Source organism: Quercus robur, chromosome 3, assembly GCF_932294415.1.
Source record: "Quercus robur chromosome 3, dhQueRobu3.1, whole genome shotgun sequence".
Lineage (NCBI taxonomy): Eukaryota > Viridiplantae > Streptophyta > Magnoliopsida > Fagales > Fagaceae > Quercus > Quercus robur.
This window is the reverse complement of record NC_065536.1, coordinates 58,723,287-58,747,691: the sequence shown is the minus strand read 5'-3', so window position 1 is coordinate 58,747,691 and position 24,405 is coordinate 58,723,287. Positions and strand designations below refer to the sequence as shown.

General features: G+C 32.7%; 1 long non-coding RNA gene across 2 annotated transcripts in view; it reads left to right on the top strand.

Annotated features, from left to right (window-relative positions):
- The window catches only part of LOC126718596 (uncharacterized), a 44,509-nt gene continuing 20,104 nt past the window's right edge, over nt 1-24,405 (top strand). The window contains exons 1-2 of one of the 2 annotated variants that reach the window (XR_007652995.1): nt 1-383; nt 1,544-1,755. This is a non-coding gene — a long non-coding RNA (uncharacterized LOC126718596). The remainder of the gene's footprint in view (nt 384-1,543; nt 1,756-24,405) is intronic. The other variant, XR_007652994.1, reaches the window with a different exon arrangement.

Below are 24,405 nucleotides of genomic sequence, written 5' to 3'. Positions count from 1 at the left end.
GTGAAAAGAGGGTATTTTTTTGTGAGACTTGGCAAATTTAGAAGTGGAGTTGGAGTTGTAGTGGAGAAAGGAGTGGGAGAGAGTAGTAGTTTGGATGCATGAAGAGCTGCAAGTTGCTCTATGTGCCAATAGAGTTGGTGGTAGTATGAGAATTGTGAAAGGGAGAGGTGGACAAAATGGGACTTCCATCATTGATGGGGATGGTGAGGGGAAGAAGATTAACATTAGAAGTAAAGGTGTAGTTTTTCTGTTTCTAAGATCTGGCAATGGTCCAAGTAGAGTAAATTCACAAGTTCTGCAGAAACCCATATGGGTGGTACTGGTACATCTTCTCTTATTGTGGGTTTGCCATGGTCTGATAGATTATAGGGTTCATCATGAAGGTATTCAATGTGCTTTGTACTTTTTTTGCATTTTGTCAAATTGCCCATGGATTCATTTCTCAATAGCTTTTTCTCTCAGCTTTTTCCTTTTCTTCTTTTCTTATTAATGAATGGTTAATTCCTTACCTAAATGCTAACTTACGTGAATGGTGCTCATTTTTTTGAACTTTATGGCAAATGGCTCTTGCATGTTATCTTTTCAGTAAAATTCCTTACTCCGTACATCTAAAATTTGATGCTTTCCTCTTCCTTATTACTTTTTATTTTTGGGGCAAAACTTAGGAATATTGGGTATCCAATTCTATTCATAGACATTGTTGCATTAACGATCGACTAACAATGTTTCCCTTTTTAATAACAATTAGATATAATACAGCCATGTGTTTGAATATAATTGGAAAAACTATTGGAATACGACATTTTCAAGTAAAAAAAAAAAACATTTAGGTTATTCTGTCAAGATGCGATCATAGTAGCTTCTCTATTTGTTGATAAACCAATGTATGGGGTTTCAAGCAATAAGAGATAGTAATCCTTAATCAAGTAGGTTTCAATTAATTCAATTGGTAAAGTTTTTGATCCTTTACTAAAGAACTTGAGTTTGAATACTACCCTACCTTCTTACAAATAAAATAAATTCCATAGTTGAATTAATGTCACTTTATCATTGAGAAGTGGTAAAGTGACAAAACTTAGAAGCTATGCATATGAAGCCCCTAAGATCATCAGCATCCAGTGCTGCAAAATGCTTTTAATCCATTTTAGCTTTTATTGTAACTCCAGATCCACAAATAGATTCCAACATCTATTTGAGAAGTGTCATGAAGTGACAAACTCAGAAGCTATGTATATGAAGCCCCTAAGATCATTAGCATCCGGTAATGCAAAATGCCTTTAATCCATTTTAGCTATTATTGTTACACCAAATCCACAAATTGAATCCCACATCTGGTGAAGCATATTGCAAAATTTTTTGCATCATGCTGCAATGAATATGTAAGATAATTTTTTTTTTCTCTCTATTGCCACAAAAAGTACAATAACATGGTTTTATTTTATTATTTTATGCGTATAAAATATAGTATTATTTTAATGAGAATGAGATGCAGGGCGTGTTGTCAAAGTTGTTATAAAATAGCAGTACATTGTGATCCCTGCAGGGACTGCTTTGAGGTTTTCATATGCCTAAACCCGCAATATTCTATGCCAATCACAATACATGCCCTTTTGGAACTCTGGAGTAATATTGCTTCTCAACTTTCTTCAGGTAGAAGTTTTATTACGTGTGTGCATAAGTCTGCTTGATTCGCCCTTGACAACAACCTTTTCTACTGTTATTATATTGCACTAGATCTTAAGGACAACCAAGCAGGTATATATGTCATTACCGTGTAAATTTACATGCATAATTTTGTATCAAGTGTTAAAAGTAAAAACTAACTGTAAACTGTGTTTGTTTGCAGCTTCAAGGTTATGATATCAAGGAATTGCTACAAGCAACCTGATAGGGATTTTCATTGCTTCTGGAGCTTGTTCAGGCTACCTTCTAGGTTTATTAACCATGGAACCATACACGCTGCCTTTATTACTACTTTCATAATCTATCACTTCATAATTGGTGTGAGTGAACCGAGGGATTCTTTGTCCTCAATTCTGTCAAAAAGCATAGAAAGCAATGTCCTTTTTTTCTTTTTTTGCTTTTGTAGTTTCGATTATTCCCTCTAATCTTATACAAGTTAGTTCCTTTTCTATGTGAAAAAGTTTTATATAACATGCATTTACATGGGTAAGCATCCTTTCCATCTCGCACCCTTTCCGTCTCTCTCACTATTACTCCTCTGCCATGGCTCACACAGTCAGCTACTCTCTCTCTCTTTCTTAGCCGATTTATAGGGTTTTTTTTTTCCCTCTCCTCTCATTCTACTCTTCCCTCAGTCTCACCCTAGCAGATTTCTTTTCTTTTTATTTATGACATCACCTGACTAAGTCAGAATTACTGATAAAATATCTAATCTTATTGTAGGGATTTTCATGTGTTGTGAGTCTCATCAAGTACAGAATTCGGTTCCCTTCTTCAGGTAAACCCACTGTTCAGAATTCAGATCATTGGCGGCTGGAATTCCCAGCCCAAAATTTTCAGAAAGTATAAGTTTTCCTAAAACTATGATTCTAACAATACAAAGCAATCAGTAGTATGGCTTTTCATAGCAGCATTAGAAAAGAAGTCTCAATAGTTCATTTAATAATAGTAGTAAAAGTTGTAAAACTTGCTAGGTTGTCAACTTTCGAGCTGACTGCAGCAAAATTGACGGTAGTAGTAATGGTCTGGGACTTACTGAGTAGTCTATCGATTATCATCAGATGCAGTTTACAGTAACTATTTAGCCATTATAAATAGTTAGTAAGGATTTAAGACTAATTGTAAGCAAAAGAGTTCAAGTGCATCTTTTGTGAAGGAAAGGGAACTAAAGTAGTTAGAGGGAGGCCTAAAATAACACTAGTAGCCATAATAATGGGTTGGAGGGTGACTGAATGAGCCAGTGAGGTCATGAGTTCAAGACCTATTGGGTGGGTGGGTGTAGTTTATCAATTAAAAAGAAAAGAAAAAAACGAACACTAGAGATGTAGTATAAAAGGAGATGTTAATAAAGGAGGTGACAAAGAATTTATTTAATATAGGATAGAATAGTGGAAAAAGAATACAACCGAATGACCCTGATTAGTCAATTAAGGATCTATAGCTGATCCCATAGTTTTGATGAGGGCTTTGTTGTTGTTGTTGTTGTTGTTGTTTTGTCAAGGGAATGGTGGTTGTGGTATTTCGTGGAATTAGAGATGGTGGTGATGGTTATTATTTCTGATTGCAAAATATCAAGCACAAGTAGAACTTTTGAGTCTACTGATGATAAAGCGATTGCTTAAACTTAAAATCTAGTATTAGTAGTAGTACTGTAGTAGTAGTTATTAAAGAATGAAATTTATAATAGTTAGTGTTGGAAAAGGACTAATTTGTCTCATGTTCATGGACATCTACTGATAGTGAAACCAATAATACTAGTCTAGCAGCTGCAGTTATTACCATTTTAGTATATGGAATACCTTGTTTCTGGGGCTGCCAAAGTTGAACCTGATCAAGATTTGAAAGTTTATACAATTATTTAAGCTCTAGAGAGTACTACTATTCTTAACAGAAAGAACATTGTGGGGAAGGGGGATGAATCATTAATCATGTGATCGGTTTTTATTTCTAAAAACGCAAGCTTGTTACTTATTTACCATAATGCTAAGAATGTACACCGCAGTTAAAAAAGAGACCATAAAAAGAAAAAGGGGGAAGAGGGGGGGGGGGTGTTTGGGGGGCAAATAATAGAAGTTGGAAAAATGATTCTGAAAATAGGGAAAGACTATCTATGCAAAATGGAACTTAACTAAGAACTCATAGTGACTTGGATGAAGTAAACTAAAATAGTTTCCAACTTGCTTTCCTTAGCAAGCATCTTAAGACAAATTATAACTTCATTGCAAATTCTGTCAAAAGAAGTTTATCAGAGAGCTGGGGTTCGAGGGATACTCCAGTAGTTCCAGCACCTCTTGTAGTGCATTGGAATTGGGGTTTGAACCCCACCAGCCCCCTCCCCCCTATTTTACCTGTATATCAGAGAGCTGCTGCATAATCAGGATGCATATTACGTTATTGAATCCAAAATATTTAATACAAGATTTAGGTAAACTTAGCCAATGGATGAGCATGAGCCCAACAGAGAGTAGAAAAAATGAAAAGGAAAATCATTGAGGTTGCTTGTTTTTACACAGGATTACAAATTCTGTTGACACATCATAAATAAGAACTCCAGATTTTTAACCTTGACCAAAATTCTAAGTGCTGAATTACATTTTGAATTATTTTATGCATCAAAATTTGATGGAAACTTGAAGTTATATTACCATATTGTAAAGCAAGAGAGTGTAAGAGGTTCTACTCTCAACATTACACTGAATATAAAACAAACTTTGTTACTCCTATTATAATCCTTTCAGAGAATTTTGGAGCTAGCTTGTGTGCTTTTTATGTCTCTTCTTCTATATTTCTGTATCCTATTGTGGTCATAACTCTTACCTTTTTTTTATTATGTTCCTTTACTGTTGTCTAAAAACAAATCAAGCAAATACTACAGATGGCAGAAATGCTTAGAATTAAGTTTAAATGGAAAAATGGGTTTAGAGGGATATCCCAGTGGTTCCAGCACCTCTAGTGGATCTGGGTACTGGGGTTTGAACCCTACTGGCCCTTTTTACCTAGCCAAAAAAAATATGTTCAAAAGGAAAAATATCATGGCAGAAACTTAAAATTTTTTATATCTGAGCAACTCCCAAAATGCTCTAAGTACTTAAAAAGGCACCATCACTTCTATAGAACTATTCATCTTAGACTCTTAGTGTGATATCCTGTATAGGTGATGCACATGCGAAAAAGCTCAGTTAAGCCAAGCGAGGTCCTAGATGTTGCCTTGAGTTTATTAGTCTACTGCAAAACAACTTAAAATTGCAGGAATGATCAGTTGTTTACATTTAGCTAAAAGCTTAAATGAACCCTCTTCGTGGAGAACACTCTTTTCACATTAGTGATTAATAAATGAAAAAAAAAAATGTCAAACTCAATAAATGTGTCATATGAATTTACTAGTGCAGGCGCTGCCCCTTCCAAGTATTAATTACTCCCTTTGCTTTCACAATGAGGGGCTAGAGAACTGAAGAAGCTAAAAGAAAAAGATCAATTACAGCTACCCTTACGATTTATTTCTATATATTTTTTCTGTCAAAATTTGATATAATATTCCATTATATATATTTTTTTTTCAGGTAGATGAGTGGGCATGGTTCAGAGTCCACTCAAATCTGAGCAATAGGAGCAATAGGAATTGGGCTAAACCTTGGCTAATGCTCCAGCATGATCATAAAAAATGGGCCTCCAGAAATGATACATTAAAGGACATTGCTTCTTAATCATGTGAACTTTTACAGATCAGGGTCCCAAACAAGGCCAGTATCTTGGAAAATACTGACTTCTACCGTAATGCTTTGAAGGCCAGGTTTATAAGAATAAGCATATGGTCACAGGGAAACTTTATTACAAATCAAGTTTACTAACAGCTAGTGTATTGTTGTTGCCAATCACCAAACTATCCACTGAGGTAGACTACTCTTCATTGTTAAAAGGAAACCATTACTAACACACTATGTGACCAATACACATATCAAAACCTATCACATTTGCTGATGATTATGATTATTTACATTTTTTTTTCTCTTTGAAATGCGAAATTCATGCCTTGCCTCTTCAGCACTTTTCTCCACTGTATCAAATCTTTTTCCTCTCAAAAGAAAGCTCCATTTTAAAACTTGGACTGATATCATTCTCAACTTCAGCTACTGAAGCAGTATGCACAGCAACAACATTTTCTATCATTGATTCTGCTTCAATCCATGCAAGTTACCCACTTAATATGTCAGAAGCCTCACTAGTTGCAAGGGCAATAGAAGCCTGGGACTTTGTAACCTATCCCAAAAAACAAGGCATATTAATTATGAAAACAAAGATAAAACGTTTACAAGTAATTGCAAGGGATTAGAACTCACCAAATGCAACAGTCATGAACTTATAATTCATTGTTCTCCATCAGATATGCCAGCTGCAAGTGTAGGATACGCATCTGGTTATATCTTAACAATGTTTATAAAACCAGAAATTTTGTACAGCTTCTGTCCATGGGCACAAAGTCAATTTGGTTGGCAAGTAATTATTGTTGCCATTGTCAACCAGTGAATCTCCTAAGATAAAGAAGGCCCAAGCAGCCTCAGTTTGAAAGTAAAATGATCCCTGAATTAAAAATCAATAAGCTGGCCATGAAATTGAAAGTAACATTAAAAAAAAAAAAAAAGGAATTTAAATATAAGAATGCCTAGAGCAACAATCTCATATAACAACAACACCCAGATTCAAAAGCTCATTAAAAAAAAAATAATAATAAAATAAAATAAAATAAAATCATTGAAAAGCACCTATTCATATCAAGTTATCAACAACCATTGAAGATTCCAGTAAATCATCAAGCCCAAAACTATTTATTGTCTACTTGGTATTAAAACAAAAATAATTCCAAAAATACATCAAAATGCACAAACATCCATAACCATTGCATCCCAGAAGTATTTCAAAGTTCACATTTTTCATTCTTAACTCAATTCGCATTCAAGCAATTGCAAATTATTTGAAAAACAAAAAATAATTTAAAGTCAATCTTGGCCATGAAGCAAAAGGATATGATTTTTGTACCCTTTATTTGAATTCTCTTTAGCAAAAGGATATGATTTTTGTACCCTTTATTTGAATTCTCTTTTTTCCTTCTAGGTTTTTTATTATTATTATTTTTTTAATCTTCCGCAATGGTTAACGTAACGTGAGACATAGGTATGTGTGTGCTGTGTGTAGGTTCATGATCTTTTTTTTTTTTTTTTTTAGCCTCCATCTGGATACCGATAAAAAATAAAAATTATTTCATTATTTAACTTATTTTTGCTATTATTCATGAGTTCCACTGCACTTTTTGGTACTATTCACGGTCCCACTATATTATTTCAACTAACTTTTAGTTTTCAGTTTCAACAAAATAAACACCAAACAGTTTCAATTTCAATCCAATAGTTACATTCATACCTTATCATGAAATACTTGTTTAGCATTCAATATACATTATAAATTATAACATAACTTGCATTTGAGTTGGGTTGTCCATGGGTTGGGTCATCGGGTTTGGGCTAAAACTATTAAATCTCACATTGACGCACACCCTTGAATTAGGACTAAAACTTTTATATATCATACACCCGTATGTCTATATTCTGTTAGACTTTTTTTTTTTTTTTTTTTTTTTTTTGATAAGTAAAGAAAATTTTATTCAAAATCATAAAAAGGAGTTACCCAAGTATATTGGAAATATACAGCAAGTGACCGAAACAATTAAATACACAAATTACAAGCATTCATCTAAACATGGACCCAAAAAATAGAATGACTTCCTATGATAGACATACAATCTAATAATGTTTTTAAAAAGGAAAAGTTTTAAGTCGTCTATAATCCTATTAGAAATCTTCAAAACACCAGTTGTTTCTCTCCCGTCAAATGCACCACATCAAACAATGAGAGACAGTCTATTCTTTTCACTCATGTCAAATATTCATTTCAATCAACAAATGTTATTTTATGCAAAATTTTGGTTTGCCTTTGTTTCCGTTGCTTTGTGAGAATGGTGTTCTGATTGCTTTGTATATTTTGGATTTGATTATGAAGCTTTTGACAAATGGGTTGTAATTTGTTTTGTATGTAGATTCACCATTAGAAAAATAACTTTGGGAAAACACATTATTACAATGCTATATTGTTCATTATTCAAGTAATTGGATTTTTTTATAAGTCTAGCAATATTTTTGTTTGTACATGGTGCTTTTGGGTTTGATGATTTTGAAGCTGTTGACAAATGGGTCATTTTGTGGTCACCTAGTAGAAGAAGCTCTCTCCAAAAAGAAGAAATCATTCTTAGAAATCCCATATTTTTCTTAAATAACCACGGAGCAAAAGGAAGAATTTCATTGTTACTAAAAGGTTGGCTGCGTGGTTATTTAAGATAATTGATACACTACTTATATTTTAGGAGTTATCCACAAGTGTTATACACTTGGAACCATTCTGGTTCACGTGAGTCTTTCATGAGCCCACACACGTTATATTATATGGCAACACGTTACACAAATGCATCAAAGTTCGAGTTGTTGTTGACAAGTTGCATGCGTTGTCATTGTTTGTTTCTTTGTTTTTTTTTTTTCTTTTTTTTCTTTTTTTGTATAATACAAGTAATAAAAAAAAAAAATTACAAAATTTCCCACCCCAAATTCAGTGCAACAGTTTATAAAAAAAAAAAAAAAGTTTCATCAAAAAAAGAAAAAAGAAAAAAGTGTAAGAACAAACCCGTAAACCCTAAGACATTTGTGAGCAACCGCCAATCTATTTAAGTATAACCATAAACTCCATATTCTTCATCTATTCCACCACAGTCCATCACACAACATATTTTTTTCTTTTCTTCTTTTGATTTCAACATGGTTGTCCCCTTTTTCATTGTTCAACAAAATCATTTAATCTTAAAGGTTCGATATATCCTTAGGTTTGGTATTGCAAAAAATGTTGCAAAAGGAAGAATTCTATTGCTACTAAAAGGAAGGCTCCGAGGTTATTTAAGATAATTAATACACTACTTATATTTTAGGAGTTATACAAAAAAGTTATACACTTGGGCCCATTCTGGTTCCTGTGAGTCTTTCATGGGCCCACACACGTTACACTGTATGGTAACACATTACACACATACTAGTGCATCAAAGTTCAAGTTGTTGTTGACAAGTTGTGTGTGTTGTCATTGTTTGTTTGTCTGTTTTTTTGTTTTTGTATAATACCATTAATAGAAAATATACAGAATTTCCCTCCCCAAATTCAGTACAACTGTTTATAAAAAAAAAAAAAAATTCCACCAAAAAATGAAAAAAGTGCAAGAACAAACCCGCAAACCCTTAGGCGTTTGTAAGTAGTCGCCCATCTGTTTAAGTATAACCCTAAATTTCGTATTCTTCATCTATTCCACCACCGTCCATCACACAACATTTTTTTTTTCTTTTCATCATTTGATTCCAACATGGCTGCCTCCTTTTTCATTGTTCATCAAATTCATCTAACTCTAAAGGTTCGATATATCCTTGGGATTGGTATTGCTCAAAATGATGCAAAAGGAAGAATTCTATTGCTACTAAATGGATGGCTCCGAGGTTATTTAAGATAATTGATACACTACTTCTATTTTAGGAATTATAAATTAGGGTTATACACTTGGACCCATTCTGGTTTACGTGAATCTTTCATGGGCCCACACACGTTATACTGTATGGCAACATGTTACACACAGATGCATCAAAGTTCGAGTTGTTGTTGACAAGTTGCATGCATTGTCATTGTTTGTTTGTTTGTTTTTTTTTTTTCTTTTTTTGTATAATACCAGTAATAAAAAATTTACAGAATTTCCCTACCCAAATTTAGTGCAACAGTTTATCAAAAAAAAAAAAAAAAAAAGTGCAAGAACAAACCCGTAAACCCTTAAGCGTTTGTGAGCAATCACCCATCTATTTAAGTATAACCCTGAACTCTGTATTCTTCATCTATTCCACCACAGTCCATCACACAACATTTTTTTTTTCTTTTCTTCTTTTGATTTCAACATAGTTGTCCACTTTTTCATTGTTCAACAAAATCATCTAATGCTAAAGGTTCGATATATTCTTAGATTTGGTATTGCAAAAAATGATGCAAAATGAAAAATTCTATTGCTACTAAAAGGAAGGCTTCGAGATTATTTAAGATAATTAATACACTACTTATATTTTAAGAGTTATACACAAGGGTTATACACTTGGGCCCATTTTGGTTCTCGTGAGTCTTTCATGGGCCCACACACATTACACTGTATGCCAACATGTTACACACAGATGTATCAAAGTTCGAGTTGTTGTTGACAAGTTACGTGCGTTGTCATTGTTTGTTTGTTTGTTTTTTCTTTTTTTGTATAATACCAGTAATAAAAAATTTATAGAATTTCCCTCCCCAAATTCAGTGCAACAGTTTATCAAAAAAAAAAAAAAAAAAAGTTCCCCCAAAAAAAGAAAAAAGAAAAAAGTGCAAGAACAAACCTGTAAACCCTTACACGTTTGTGAGCAACCGCCCATCTATTTAAATATAACCCTGAACTCTGTATTCTTCATCTATTCCACCACAGTCCATCACACAACATATTTTTTTCTCTTTTGATTTCAACATGGCTGTCCCATTTTTTATTGTTGAACAAAATCATCTAATCCTAAAGGTTCGATATATCCTTAGGTTTGGTATTGCTAAAAATGATGCAAAAGGAAGAATTCTATTGCTACTAAAAGGAAGGCTCCGAGGTTATTTAAGATAATTAATACACTACTTATATATTAGGAGTTATACACAAGGGTTATACACTTGGGCCCTTTCTGGTTTCTGTGAGTCTTTCATGGGCCCAAACACGTTACACTGTATGGCAACACATTACACACAGACTAGTGCATCAAAGTTCGAGTTGTTAAAAAGTTATGTGTGTTGTCATTGTTTGTTCGGTTTTTTTTTTTTTGGATAATACCATTAATAGAAAATTTATAGAATTTCCCTCCCCAAATTCAGTGCAACTGTTTATCAAAAAAAAAAAAAAAAAAACAGTTCCACCAAAAAAAGTAAAAGGTAAACAGTGCAAGAACAAACCCGCAAACCCTTAGGCATTTGCCAGTAGTCGCCCATCTATTTAAGTATAACCCTCAACTCCATATTCTTCATTTATTCCACCACCGTCCATCACACAACATATTTTTTTTTCTTTTAATCATTTGATTTCAACATTGCTGCCTCCTTCTTCATTGTTCAACAAATTCATCTAACTCTAAAGGTTCGATATAACATTGGATTTGGTATTACTCAAAATGATGCAAAAGGAAGAATTCTATTGCAACTAAATGAATGGCACCGAGGTTATTTAAGATAATTGATACAACACTTATATTTTAGGAGTTATAAACAAGGGTTATACACTTGGACCCATTTTGGTTCACGTGAGTCTTTCATAGGCCCACACACGTTGTACTGTATGGCAACACGATACACACACATGCATCAAAGTTCGAGTTGTTGTTGACAAGTTGCGTGCGTTGTCATTGTTTGTTTGTTTGTTTTTTTCTTTTCTTTTTTGTATAATACCAGTAATAAAAAATTTACGGAATTTCCCTCCCCAAATTCAGTGTAACAGTTTACCAAAAAAAAAAAAAAAGTTCCATAAAAAAAAGAAAAAAGAAAAAGTGCAAAAACAAACCCGTAAACCCTTAAGCGTTTGTGAGCAACCGCCCATCTATTTAAGTATAACCCTGAACTCTGTATTCTTCATCTATTCCACCACAGTCCATCACACAACATATTTTCTTTTCTTTTCTTCTTTTGATTTCAACATGGCTGTCCCCTTTTTCATTGTTCAACAAAATCATCTAATCCTAAAGGTTCGATATATCTTTAGGTTTGATATTGCTAAAAATAATGCAAAATGAAGAATTCTATTGCTACTAAAAGGAAGGCTCCGAGGTTATTTAAGATAATTGAAACACTACTTATATTTTAGGAATTATACACAAGGGTTATACACTTGGGCCCATTTTAGTTCCTGTGAGTCTTTCATGGGCCCACACACCTTATGTTGTATGGAAAAACGTTACACACAGAGTAGTGCATCAAAATGAAGAATTCAATTGCAACTAAATGGATGGCTCCGAGGTTATTTAAGATAATTGATACACCACTTATATTTTAGGAGTTATAAATAAGAGTTATACACTTGAACTCATTCTGGTTCACGTGAGTATTTTAAGGGCCCACACACCTTATACTATATGGCAACACGTTACACAAATATACATTAAAGTTCGAGTTGTTGTTGACAAGTTGCATGCGTTGTCATTGTTTGTTTGTTTGTTTTTTCTTTTATTCTTTTCTTTTTTTGTATAATACTAGTAATAAAAAATTTATAGAATTTCCCTCCCCAAATTCAGTGCAACAGTTTATTAAAAAAAAAAAAAGTTCCATCAAAAAAAGAAAAAAGAAAAAAGTGCAAGAACAAACCCGTAAACCCTTAGGCGTTTGTGAGCAACCGTCCATCTATTTAAGTATAACCCTGAACTCAGTATTCTTCATCTATTCCACCACAGTCCATCACATAACATATTTTTTTACTTTTCCTCTTTTGATTTCAACATGGCTGTCCCATTTTTCAATGTTCAACAAAATCATCTAATCCTAAAGGTTCAATATATCCTTAGGTTTGGTATTTCTAAAAATAATGCAAAAGGAAGAATTCTAATGCTACTAAAAGGAAGGCTCCGAGGTTATTTAAGATAATCGATATACTACTTATATTATAGGAGTTATACACAAGGGTTATACACTTGGGCCCATTTTGGTTCCTATGAGTCATTCATGGGCCCACACACGTTACACTGTACGACAAAACGTTACACACAGAGTAGTGCATCAAAGTTTGAGTTGTTGTTGACAAGTTGTGTGTTGTCATTGTTTGTTTGTTTGTTTGTTTATTTTTTATTTTTTTTGTATAATACCATTAATAGAGAATTTACAGAATTTACCCCCCCAAATTCAGTGCAACTGTTTATTAAAAAAAATGTTCCACCAAAAAAAGAAAAAAAAAAAGTGTAAGAACAAGCTCGCAAACCATTAGGCGTTTGTCAGTAGCTGCCCATCTATTGAATTATAACCCTTAACTCCGTATTCCTCATCTATTCCACCACCGTCCATTACACAACATATTTTTTTTTCTTTTCATCATTTGATTTCAACATGGCTGCCTCCATTTTCATTGTTCAACAAATTCATCTAACTCTAAAGGTTCGATATATCCTTAGATTTGGTATTGCTTAAAATGATGCAAAAGGAAGAATTTTATTGTTACTAAAAGGAAGGGTCCGAGGTTATTTAAGATAATTGATACACTACTTATATTTTCGGAGTTATATAAAAGGATTATACACTTGGGCCCATTCTAGTTCTTGCGAGTCTTTCATGGGACCACACACGTTATACTATATGGCAACACGTTACACACAAATGCATCAAAATTCGAGTTGTTGTTGACAAGTAGCGTGCGTTGTCGTTATTTGTTTCTTTCTTTGTTTGTTCTTTTTTTCTTTTCTTTTTTTGTATAATACCAGTAATAAAAAATTTACTGAATTTCCCTCCCCAAATTCAGTGCAATAGTTTATCAACAAAAAAAAAAGTTCCATCAAAAAAAGAAAAAAGAAAAAAGTGCAAGAACAAACCCGCAAACCCTTAGGCGTTTGTTAGCAACCGTCCATCTATTTAAGTATAACCCTGAACTCTATATTCTTCATCTATTCCACCACAGTCCATCACACAACATATTTTATTTCATTTCTTCTTTTGATTTCAACATGGCTATCCCCTTTTTCATTGTTCAACAAAATCATCTAATCCTAAAGGTTCGATATATCCTTAGGCTTGGTATTGCTAAAAATAATGAAAAATGAAGAATTCTATTGCTACTAAAAGGAAGGTTCTGAGGTTATTTAAGATAATTGATACATTACTTATATTTTAAGAGTAATATAAAAGGGTTATACACTTGGGCACATTCTGGTTCTCGTGAGTTTTTTATGGGCCCACACACGCTACACTGTACGGAAAAATGTTACACACAGAGTAGTGCATCAAAGTTTGAGTTGTTGTTGACAAGTTGTATGTTGTCATTGTTTGTTTGTTTATTTATTTTTAATTTTTTTTATGGCATAATACCATTAATAGAAAATTTACAGAATTTACCTCCCCAAATTCAGTGCAACTGTTTATCAAAAAAAAAAGTTCCACCAAAAAAAGAAAAAAGAAAAAAGTGCAAGAACAAACCCGCAAATCATTAGGCGTTTGTCAGTAGCCGCCCATCTATTTAAGTATAACCCTCAACTCCGTATTCTTCATCTATTCCACTACCGTCCATTACACAACATATTTTTTTTTCTTTTCATCATTCGATTTCAACATGGCTGCCTCCTTTTTCATTGTTCAACAAATTCATCTAACTCTAAAGGTTCGATATATCCTTGGATTTGGTATTACTCAAAATGATGCAAAAGGAAGAATTCTATTGCTACTAAATGGATGGCTCCGAGATTATATAAGATAATTGATACATTACTAATATTTTAGGAGTTATAAATAAGGGTTATACACTTGGACCCATTCTGGTTCACGTGAGTCTTTCATGGGCCAGCACACATTATACTGTATGGCAACACGTTACACAGATGCATCAAAGTTCGAGTTGTTATTGACAAAGTACGTGCGTTGTCATTGTTTGTTTGTTTGTTTGTTTTTTCTTTTTTTCTTTCTTTTTTTGTGTAATATCAGTAATAAAAAAATTTACAGGATTTTCCACCCCAAATTCAGTGCAACAGTTTATCAAAAAAAAAAAAAAAAGTTCCATCAAAAAAAGAAAAAAAAAAAAAGTGCAAGTACAAACCCACAAACCATTTGGCGTTTGTCAGTAGCTGTCCATCTATTTAAGTATAACCCTCAAATCCTTATTCTTCATCTATTTCACCATCGTCCATTACATAGCATATTTTTTTTCTTTTCATCATTTGATTTCAACATGGCTGCCTCATTTTTCATTGTTCAACAAATTCATCTAACTCTAAACGTTCGATATATCGTTGGATTTGGTATTGCTCAAAATGATGCAAAATGAAGAATTTTATTGCTAGTAAAAGGAAGGCTCCGAGGTTATTTAAGATAATTGATACACTATTTATATTTTAGGAGTTATACACAAGGGTTATACACTTGGGCTCATTTTGGTTCCTGTGAATCTTTCATGGGTGCACACACGTTATACAGTATGGCAAAACGTTACACACAGAGTAGTGTATCAAAGTTTGAGTTGTTGTTGACAAGTTGTGTGTTGTCATTGTTTATTTGTTTGTTTATTTTTTAATTTTTTTTTTGTATAATACCTTTAATAGTAAATTTACAGAATTTACCTCTCCAAATTCAATGCAACTGTTTATCAAAAAAAGAAGTTCCACCAAAAAAAGAAAAAAGAAAAAAGTGCAAGAACAAACTCGTAAACCATTATGCATTCGTCATTAGTCACCCATCTATTTAAGTATAACCCTCAACTCCGTATTCTTCATCTATTCCACCATTGTTCATTACACAACATATATTTTTTTTATTTTCATCATTTGATTTCAACATGGCTGCCTCATTTTTCATTGTTCAACAAATTCATCTAACTCTAAACGTTCGATATATCGTTGGATTTGGTATTACTCGAAATGATGGAAAAGGAAGAATTCTATTGCCACTAAAAAGAAGGCTCCGAAGTTATTTAAGATAATTGATACACTACTTATATTTTAGGAGTTATACACACTGGTTATACACTTAGGCTCATTCTAGTTCCTGTGAGTTTTTCATGGGCCTACACACATTACACTGTATAGCAAAACGTTACACACAGAGTAATGCATTAAAATTTAAGTTGTTGTTGACAAGTTGTGTGTTGTCATTGTTTGTTTGTTTGATTATTTTTTAATTTTTTAATTTTTTTTTGTAAAATACCATTAATAGTAAATTTACAGAATTTACCACTCCAAATTCAGTGCAATTGTTTATCAAAAAAAGAAGTTCCACCAAGAAAAGAAAAAAGAAAAAAGTGCAAGAACAAACCCGCAAACCATTAGGCATTTGTCAGTAGTCACCCATCTATTTAAGTATAACCCTCAACTCCGTATTCTTCATTTATTTCACCACCGTTCATTACACAACATATTTTTTTTCTTTTCATCATTTGATTTCAACATGGCTGCCTCCTTTTTCATTGTTCAACAAATTCATCTAACACTAAAGGTTCGATATATACTTGGATTTGGTATTGCTCAAAATGATGTAAAAGGAAGAATTCTATTGCTACTAAATGGATGGTTCCGAGGTTATTTAAGATAATTGATACACTACATATATTTTAGGTGTTATAAACAGGGGTTATACACTTAGACCTATTTTGGTTCACGTGAGTTTTTTATGGGCCTACACACGTTATACTGTATGGCAACACGTCACACACAGATGCATCAAAGTTTGAGTTGTTGTTGATAAGTTGCATGCGTTGTCATTGTTTGTTTTTTCTTTTCTTTTATTCTTTTTTTATATAACACTAGTAATAAAAAATCTATAAAATTTCCCTCCTCAAATTCAGTGCAACAATTTATCAAAAAAAGAAAAAAATGCAAGAACAAACCCGTAAAACCTTAGGCGTTTCTGAGCAACCGCCCACCTATTTAAGTATAACCCCGAACTCGGTATTCTACATTTATTCGACTACAGTCCATCACACAACATATTTTTTTCTATTCTTCTTTTGATTTCAACATGGCTGTCCCCTTTTTCATTGTTCAACAAAATCATCTAATCCTAAAGGTTCGATATATCCTTAGGCTTGGTATTGCTAAAAATAATGAAAAATGAAGAATTCTATTGCTACTAAAAGGAAGGTTCTGAGGTTATTTAAGATAATTGATACATTACTTATATTTTAAGAGTAATATAAAAGGGTTATACACTTGGGCCCATTCTGGTTCTCGTGAGTTTTTCATGGGCCCACACACGCTACACTGTACGGAAAAATGTTACACACAGAGTAGTGTATCAAAGTTTGAGTTGTTGTTGACAAGTTGTATGTTGTCATTGTTTGTTTGTTTATTTATTTTTAATTTTTTTTTGTATAATACCATTAATAGAAAATTTACAGAATTTACCTCCCCAAATTCAGTGCAACTGTTTATAAAAAAAAAAAGTTCCACCGTAGAAAGAAAAAAGAAAAAAGTGTAAGAACAAACCTGCAAACCATTAGGCGTTTGTCAGTAGCCGCCCATCTATTTAAGTATAACCCTCAACTCCGTATTCTTCATCTATTCCACCACCGTCCATTACACAACATATTTTTTTTTTCTTTTCATCATTCGATTTCAACATGGCTGCCTCCTTTTTCATTGTTCAACAAATTCATCTAACTCTAAAGGTTCGATATATCCTTGGATTTGGTATTACTTAAAATGATGCAAAAGGAAGAATTCTATTGCTACTAAATGGATGGCTCCGAGGTTATATAAGATAATTGATACATTACTTATATTTTAGGAGTTATAAATAAGGGTTATACGCTTGGACCCATTCTGGTTCACGTGAGTCTTTCATGGGCCAGCACACGTTATACTGTATGGCAACACGTTACACAGATGCATCAAAGTTCGAGTTATTGTTGACAAATTGCATGCGTTGTCATTGTTTGTTTGTTTGATTTTTCTTTTTTTCCTTTCTTTTTTGTGTAATACCAATAATAAAAAATTTACAGGATTTTCCTCCCCAAATTCAGTGCAACAGTTTATCAAAAAAAAAAAAAAAAGTTCCATCAATAAAAAAAAAAAGTGCAAGTACAAACCCACAAACCATTTGGTGTTTGTCAGTAGCCGCCCATCTATTTAAGTATAACCCTCAACTCCTTATTCTTCATCTATTCCACTATCATCCATTACACAACATATTTTTTTTCTTTTCATAATTTGATTTCAACATGGCTGCCTCCTTTTTCATTGTTCAACAAATTCATCTAACTCTAAACGTTCGATATATCGTTGGATTTGGTATTGCTCAAAATGATGCAAAAGGAAGAATTATATTGCTAGTAAAAGGAAGGCTCCGAGGTTATTTAATATAATTGATACACTACTTATATTTTAGGAGTTATACACAAGGGTTATACACTTGGGCTCATTCTGGTTCCTGTGAGTCTTTCATGGGTGCACACACGTTACACTGTACGGCAAAACGTTACACACAGAGTAGTACATCAAAGTTTGAGTTGTTATTGACAAGTTGTGTGTTGTCATTATTTGTTTGTTTGTTTATTTTTTAATTTTTTTTTTGTATAATACCATTAATAGTAAATTACAGAATTTACCTCTCCAAATTCAGTGCAACTGTTTATCAAAAAAAGAAGTTCTACCAAAAAAAGAAAAAAGTGCAAGAACAAACCCGTAAACCATTAGGCATTTGTCATTAGTCATCCATTTATTTAAGTATAACCCTCAACTTCGTATTCTTCATCTATTCCACCACTGTTCATTACACGACATATTTTTTTTCTTTTCATCATTTGATTTCAACATGGCTACCTCCTTTTTCATTGTTCAACAAATTCATCTAACTCTAAACGTTCGATATACCGTTGGATTTGGTATTGCTCGAAATGATGGAAAATGAAGAATTCTATTACTACTAAAAGGAAGGCTCCGAGGTTATTTAAGATAATTGATATACTACTTATATTTTAGGAGTTATACACAAGGTTTATACACTTAGGCTCATTCTGGTTCCTGTGAGTTTTTCATGGGCCTACACACATTACACTGTATAGCAAAACGTTACACTCAGAGTAGTGCATCAAAGTTTAAGTTGTTGTTGACAAGTTGTGTGCTGTCATTGTTTGTTTGTTTGTTTGTTTATTTTTTAATTTTTTAATTTTTTTTTGTAAAATACCATTAATAGTAAATTTACAGAATTTACCACACCAAATTCAGTGCAATTGTTTATCAAAAAAAGAAGTTCCACCAAGAAAAGAAAAAAGAAAAAAGTGCAAGAACAAACCCGCAAACCATTAGGCATTTATCAGTAGTCACCCATCTATTTAAGTATAACCCTCAACTCCGTATTTTTCATTTATTTCACCACCGTCCATTACACAACATATTTTTTTTCTTTCCATCATTTGATTTCAACATGGCTGCCTCCTTTTTCATTGTTTAACAAATTCATCTAACTCTAAAGGTTCGATATATCCTTGGATTTGGTATTACTCAAAATGATGCAAAAGGAAGAATTCTATTGCTACTAAATGGATGGCTCTGAGGTTATATAAGATAATTGATACATTACTTATATTTTAGGAGCTATAAATAAGGGTTATACACTTGGACCCATTCTGGTTCACGTGAGTCTTTCATGGGCCAGTACACGTTATACTGTATGGTAACACGTTACACAGATGCATCAAAGTTCGAGTTGTTGTTGACAAATTGCGTGCATTGTTATTGTTTGTTTGTTTGTTTTTTCTTTTTTTCCTTTCTTTTTTTGTGTAATACCAGTAATAAAAAATTTACAGAATTTTCCTCCCCAAATTCGGTGCAACAGTTTATCAAAAAAAAAAAAAAAAGTTCCATCAAAAAAAGAAAAAAGAAAAAAGTGCAAGTACAAACCCGCAAACCATTTGGCGTTTGTCAGTAGCCGCCCATCTATTTAAATATAACCCTCAACTCCTTATTCTTCATTTATTCCACCATCGTCCATTACACAACATATTTTTTTTCTTTTCATCATTTGATTTCGACATGGCTGCCTCATTTTTCATTGTTCAACAAATTCATCTAACTCTAAACGTTCGATATATCGTTGGATTTGGTATTACTCAAAATGATGCAAAAGAAAGAATTCTATTGCTATTAAAAGGAAGACTCCGAGGTTATTTAAGATAATTGATACACTACTTATATTTTAGGACTTATACACAAGGGTTATACATTTGGGCCCATTCTGGTTCCTGTGAGTCATTCATGAGTCCACACACGTTACACACAGAGTAGTGCATCAAAGTTTGAGTTGTTGTTGACAAGTTGTGTGTTGTCATTGTTTGTTTGTTTGTTTATTTTTTAATTTTTTTTTGTATAATACCATTAATAGTAAATTCACAGAATTTACCTCTCCAAATTCAGTGCAACTATTTATTAAAAAAAGAAGTTCCACCAAAAAAAGAAAAAAGAAAAAAGTGCAAGAACAAACCCGTAAACCATTAGGCATTTGTCATTAGTCAGCCATCTGTTTAAGTATAACCCTCAACTCCGTATTCTTCATCTATTCCACCACTGTTCATTACACAACATATTTTTTTTCTTTTCATCATTTGATTTCAACATGGCTGCCTCCTTTTTCATTATTCAACAAATTCATCTAACTCTAAACGTTCGATGTATCGTTGGATTTGGTATTGCTCAAAATGATGGAAAATGAAGAATTCTATTGCTACTAAAAGGAAGGCTCCGAGGTTATTTAAGATAATTGATACACTACTTATATTTTAGGAGTTATGCACAAGGGTTATACACTTAAGCTCATTCTGGTTCCTGTGAGTTTTTCATGGGCCTACACACATTGCACTATATAGCAAAACGTTACATACAGAGTAGTGCATCAAAGTTTAAGTTGTTGTTGACAAGTTGTGTGTTGTCATTGTTTGTTTGTTTGTTTGTTTATTTTTTAATTTTTTAATTTTTTTTTTTGTAAAATACCATTAATAGTAAATTTACAGAATTTACCACTCCAAATTCAGTGCAATTGTTTATCAAAAAAAAAAAAGTTCCACCAAGAAAAGAAAAAAAAAAGTGCAAGAACAAACCCGCAAACCATTAGGCATTTGTCAGTAGTCACCCATCTATTTAAGTATAACCCTCAGCTCCGTATTCTTCATCTATTTCACCACAATCCATTACACAACATATTTTTTTTTTTCTTTTCATCATTTGATTTCAATATGGCTGCCTCATTTTTCATTGTTCAACAAATTCATCTAACTCTAAAGGTTCGATATATCCTTGGATTTGGTATTGCTCAAAATGATGTAAAAGGAAGAATTCTATTGCTACTAAATGGATGGCTCCGAGGTTATTTAAGATAATTGATACACTACATATATTTTAGGAGTTATAAACAGGGGTTATACACTTGGACCTATTTTGGTTCACGTGAGTCTTTTATGGGCCCACACACGTTATACTGTATGGCAACACGTTACACACAGATGCATCAAAGTTCGAGTTGTTGTTGATAAGTTGCGTGCGTTGTCGCTGTTTGTTTTTTCTTTTCTTTTTTTCTTTTTTTATATAACACTAGTAATAAAAAATCTATAAAATTTCCCTCCTCAAATTCAGTGCAACAGTTTATCAAAAAAAAAAAAAAAGTTCCATCAAAAAAAGAAATAAAACGCAAGAACAAACCCGTAAACCCTTAGGCGTTTCTGAGCAACCGCCCATCTATTTAAGTATAACCCCGAACTCGGTATTCTTCATCTATTCGACCACAGTCCATCACACAACATTTTTTTTTCTTTTCTTCTTTTGATTTCAACATGGCTGTCCCCTTTTTCATTGTTCAACAAAATCATCTAATCCTCAAGGTTCGATATATTCTTTGGTTTGGTATTGCTAAAAATGATGCAAAATGAATAATCCTATTGCTACTAAAAGGAAGGCTCCGAGGTTATTTAAGATAATTGATACAACACTTATATTTTAAGAGTTATACACAAGGATTATACACTTGAGCCCATTCTGGTTATTGTGAGTCTTTCATGGGTCCACACACGGTACACTGTATTACACATAGAGTAGTGCATCAAAGTTTGAGTTGTTGTTGACAAGTTGTGTGTGTTATCATTGTTTGTTTGTTTTTTTTTTTTTTTTTTTTTTTTTTTTTGTATAATACCATTAATAGAAAATTTACAAAATTTCCCTCTCCAAATCCAGTACAATTGTTTATCAAAAATAAAAATTTCCACCAAAAAATGAAAAAAAGAAAGAAATGCAAGAATAAACCCGCAAACCCTTAGGCGTTTGTCAGTAGCCGCCCATCTATGTAAGTATAACCCTCAACTCTATATTCTTCATCTATACCACCACCGTCCATCATACAACATTTTTTTTTTCTTTTTTTCTTTTGACTTCAATATGGCTTTCTCCTTTTTTATTATTCATCAAAAATTTCTAACCCTAAAGGTTAGATATATCATTAGGTTTTGTATTGCTCAAAATGATGCAAAAGGAAGAATTCTATTACTATTAAAAGGTTGGCACCAAGGTTATTTAGGATAATTGATATACTATTTATATTTCTGTAGTTATATACAAGGGTTATACACTTGGGCCCATTCTGGTTCACGTGAGTCTTTCATGGGCCCACACACGTTAGACTGTATGACAACACGTTACACACAGACTAGTGCATCAGAGTTCAAGTTGTTGTTGATAAGTTGTGTGTGTTGTCATTGTTTGTTTGTTTGTTTGTTTTTTTTTTTTTTTTTTTTTTTTGTGTATAATACCAGTAATAGAAAATTTACGAAATTGCCCTCCCTAAATTCAGTGTAACAATTTTAAAAAAAAAAATCCATCAAAAAAAGAAAAAAGAAAAAAGTGCAAGAATAAACTTGCAAACTCTTAGGCGTTTGTGTGTAGCCGCCCATCTATGTAAGTTTAACCCTCAACTTTGTATTCTTCATCTATTCTACCACAGTCCATCACACAACATATTTTTTTTCCTTTTTATCTTTTGATTTCAACATGGCTGTCTCTTTTTTCATGTTCAACAAAATCATCTAACACTAAAGGTTGGATATATCCTTAGGTTTGGTATTGCTCAAAATGATGCAAAAGAAAGAATTTTTTTGCTACTAAAAGGTTGGCTCCGAGATTATTTAAGATAATTGATACACTATTTATATTTTAGGAGTTATACACAAGGGTTATACACTTGGACCAATTTTAGTTCACGTGAGTCTTTCATGGGCCCACACACTTTACATTGTTTGCCAACACGTTACACACAGACTAGTGTATCAAAGTTCGAGTTGTTGTTGACAAGTAGTGTGTGTTGTCTTTTTTTATTTTTATTTTTTTTAATTATACTAGCAATATAAAATTTACAGAATTTCCCTTCCTAAATTTGGTGCAACAGTTTATCAAAAAAAAAGTTCCATTAAAAAAAGGAAAAAGAAAAAAGTGTAAGAACATGGAGGGAATGAAATGGAATCATTTTATAACAATATTACTATTAGACCCCTATTGTAAAATAAAAAGTTGAATATATAGGAGTATTTTGGGAGTTTTAGTAAAAAATTCATTAAATCTAATTCCATTCTTTCCCATTCCTCCCAATTTCGAGGGGAATGAAAATTTGAGATTTTAAGGGAATAAAGATGAATAAATGTTCCCTCCTACCCATTCCATTTCCTCCCACTTAAACTTCCAAACAAGGGAATGAACTTTCCATTTCATCAATTAAAACTCCCAAACAAGGAAAGGGAAGAATATTATAAAATTATTCCTTTCATTCCTTTCCATTCCATTCCATTCCCTCTTCCCAAACAGGGCCTTTGTCTTGCTCCACATTTCCTCAAGCTACACTCTTAACTAATTTCATCTAGCTCCTCTCAATGTGAAATCTTTTAAATTCCCTTGAGGTCTAGAAACTATTCCACCTCAAAAGTGGTGGCATAGGACAAAGTGGAGAATATGTCTATGGTGTGTTTATGATTTAGAGAATTTTGTGTATCTAGGTTTTAGAATTGCTGAAGAAAGAGTCATGGGTGGTGGTAAGAATTAGAAGTTGATTTGATGAGTTATTTTATGGATATTTGGTATATGAAATTATAGGGGGTTTTAGGTTTTTGTTAGGTTAAGCTTAAGGCCATGAATTTTTGTGTTTGAGAAAGAAGGAAAAAAAAGTTGTATCCAGCACAAAGCTCTCACTTTTTGTGGGTCTGAGAGTGGTCATGGTAAACTACCTTTCCTCCAATTTATTAGAGATTGATATTTGAACTTGAACTTGCAGTTTGTCGCATTTGGTGGATGAAACTTGCTATTGCACCAAGACTTAAACTCTTGAGGAAGAAGGAAAAGAGAGAATTTTATGTTGTTTAATGACTGTATGAACAATACCAGATGAAAGTAAAGAAGAAAAAGGGGAAGGAAAAAAACATCACGAACAACCATCATGCCTCGATGCTTAAAAAGTATCTTATTCAGCAACTTCATTCCTCAATATAATTTATCTGGCACTTTTTAGAGTGAGGTTTTGCGTTTAAGATCATCTGGATGTGTGTATAACTTGTCATTTAAAAAAATGTAATGACTAATGAAAAAAAAATGAAATAACTAATAAAATAAACTCTAAGATACTTAGGATCACCTTGAAAATTCTAGAACCAACTAAACTACCAAAATACCCTTAATTTGTGGGGATTGCAAAAATTACAATTTTGCCTTTGATTTTAAAATCAATCATAACATTCCATCTCCATGTTAGTTTTTATTTGTCCTTTTCTTGGTTCATCTGCTCTTCAATTCATTTAGTCTGAGAAAATATTTAAGATGCTCCATCTCTCCACATTTTTACTTCACTTTCTTTGTAAGATTTGGATGATTCTGATATGGATGCATTTGGATGTTGGGC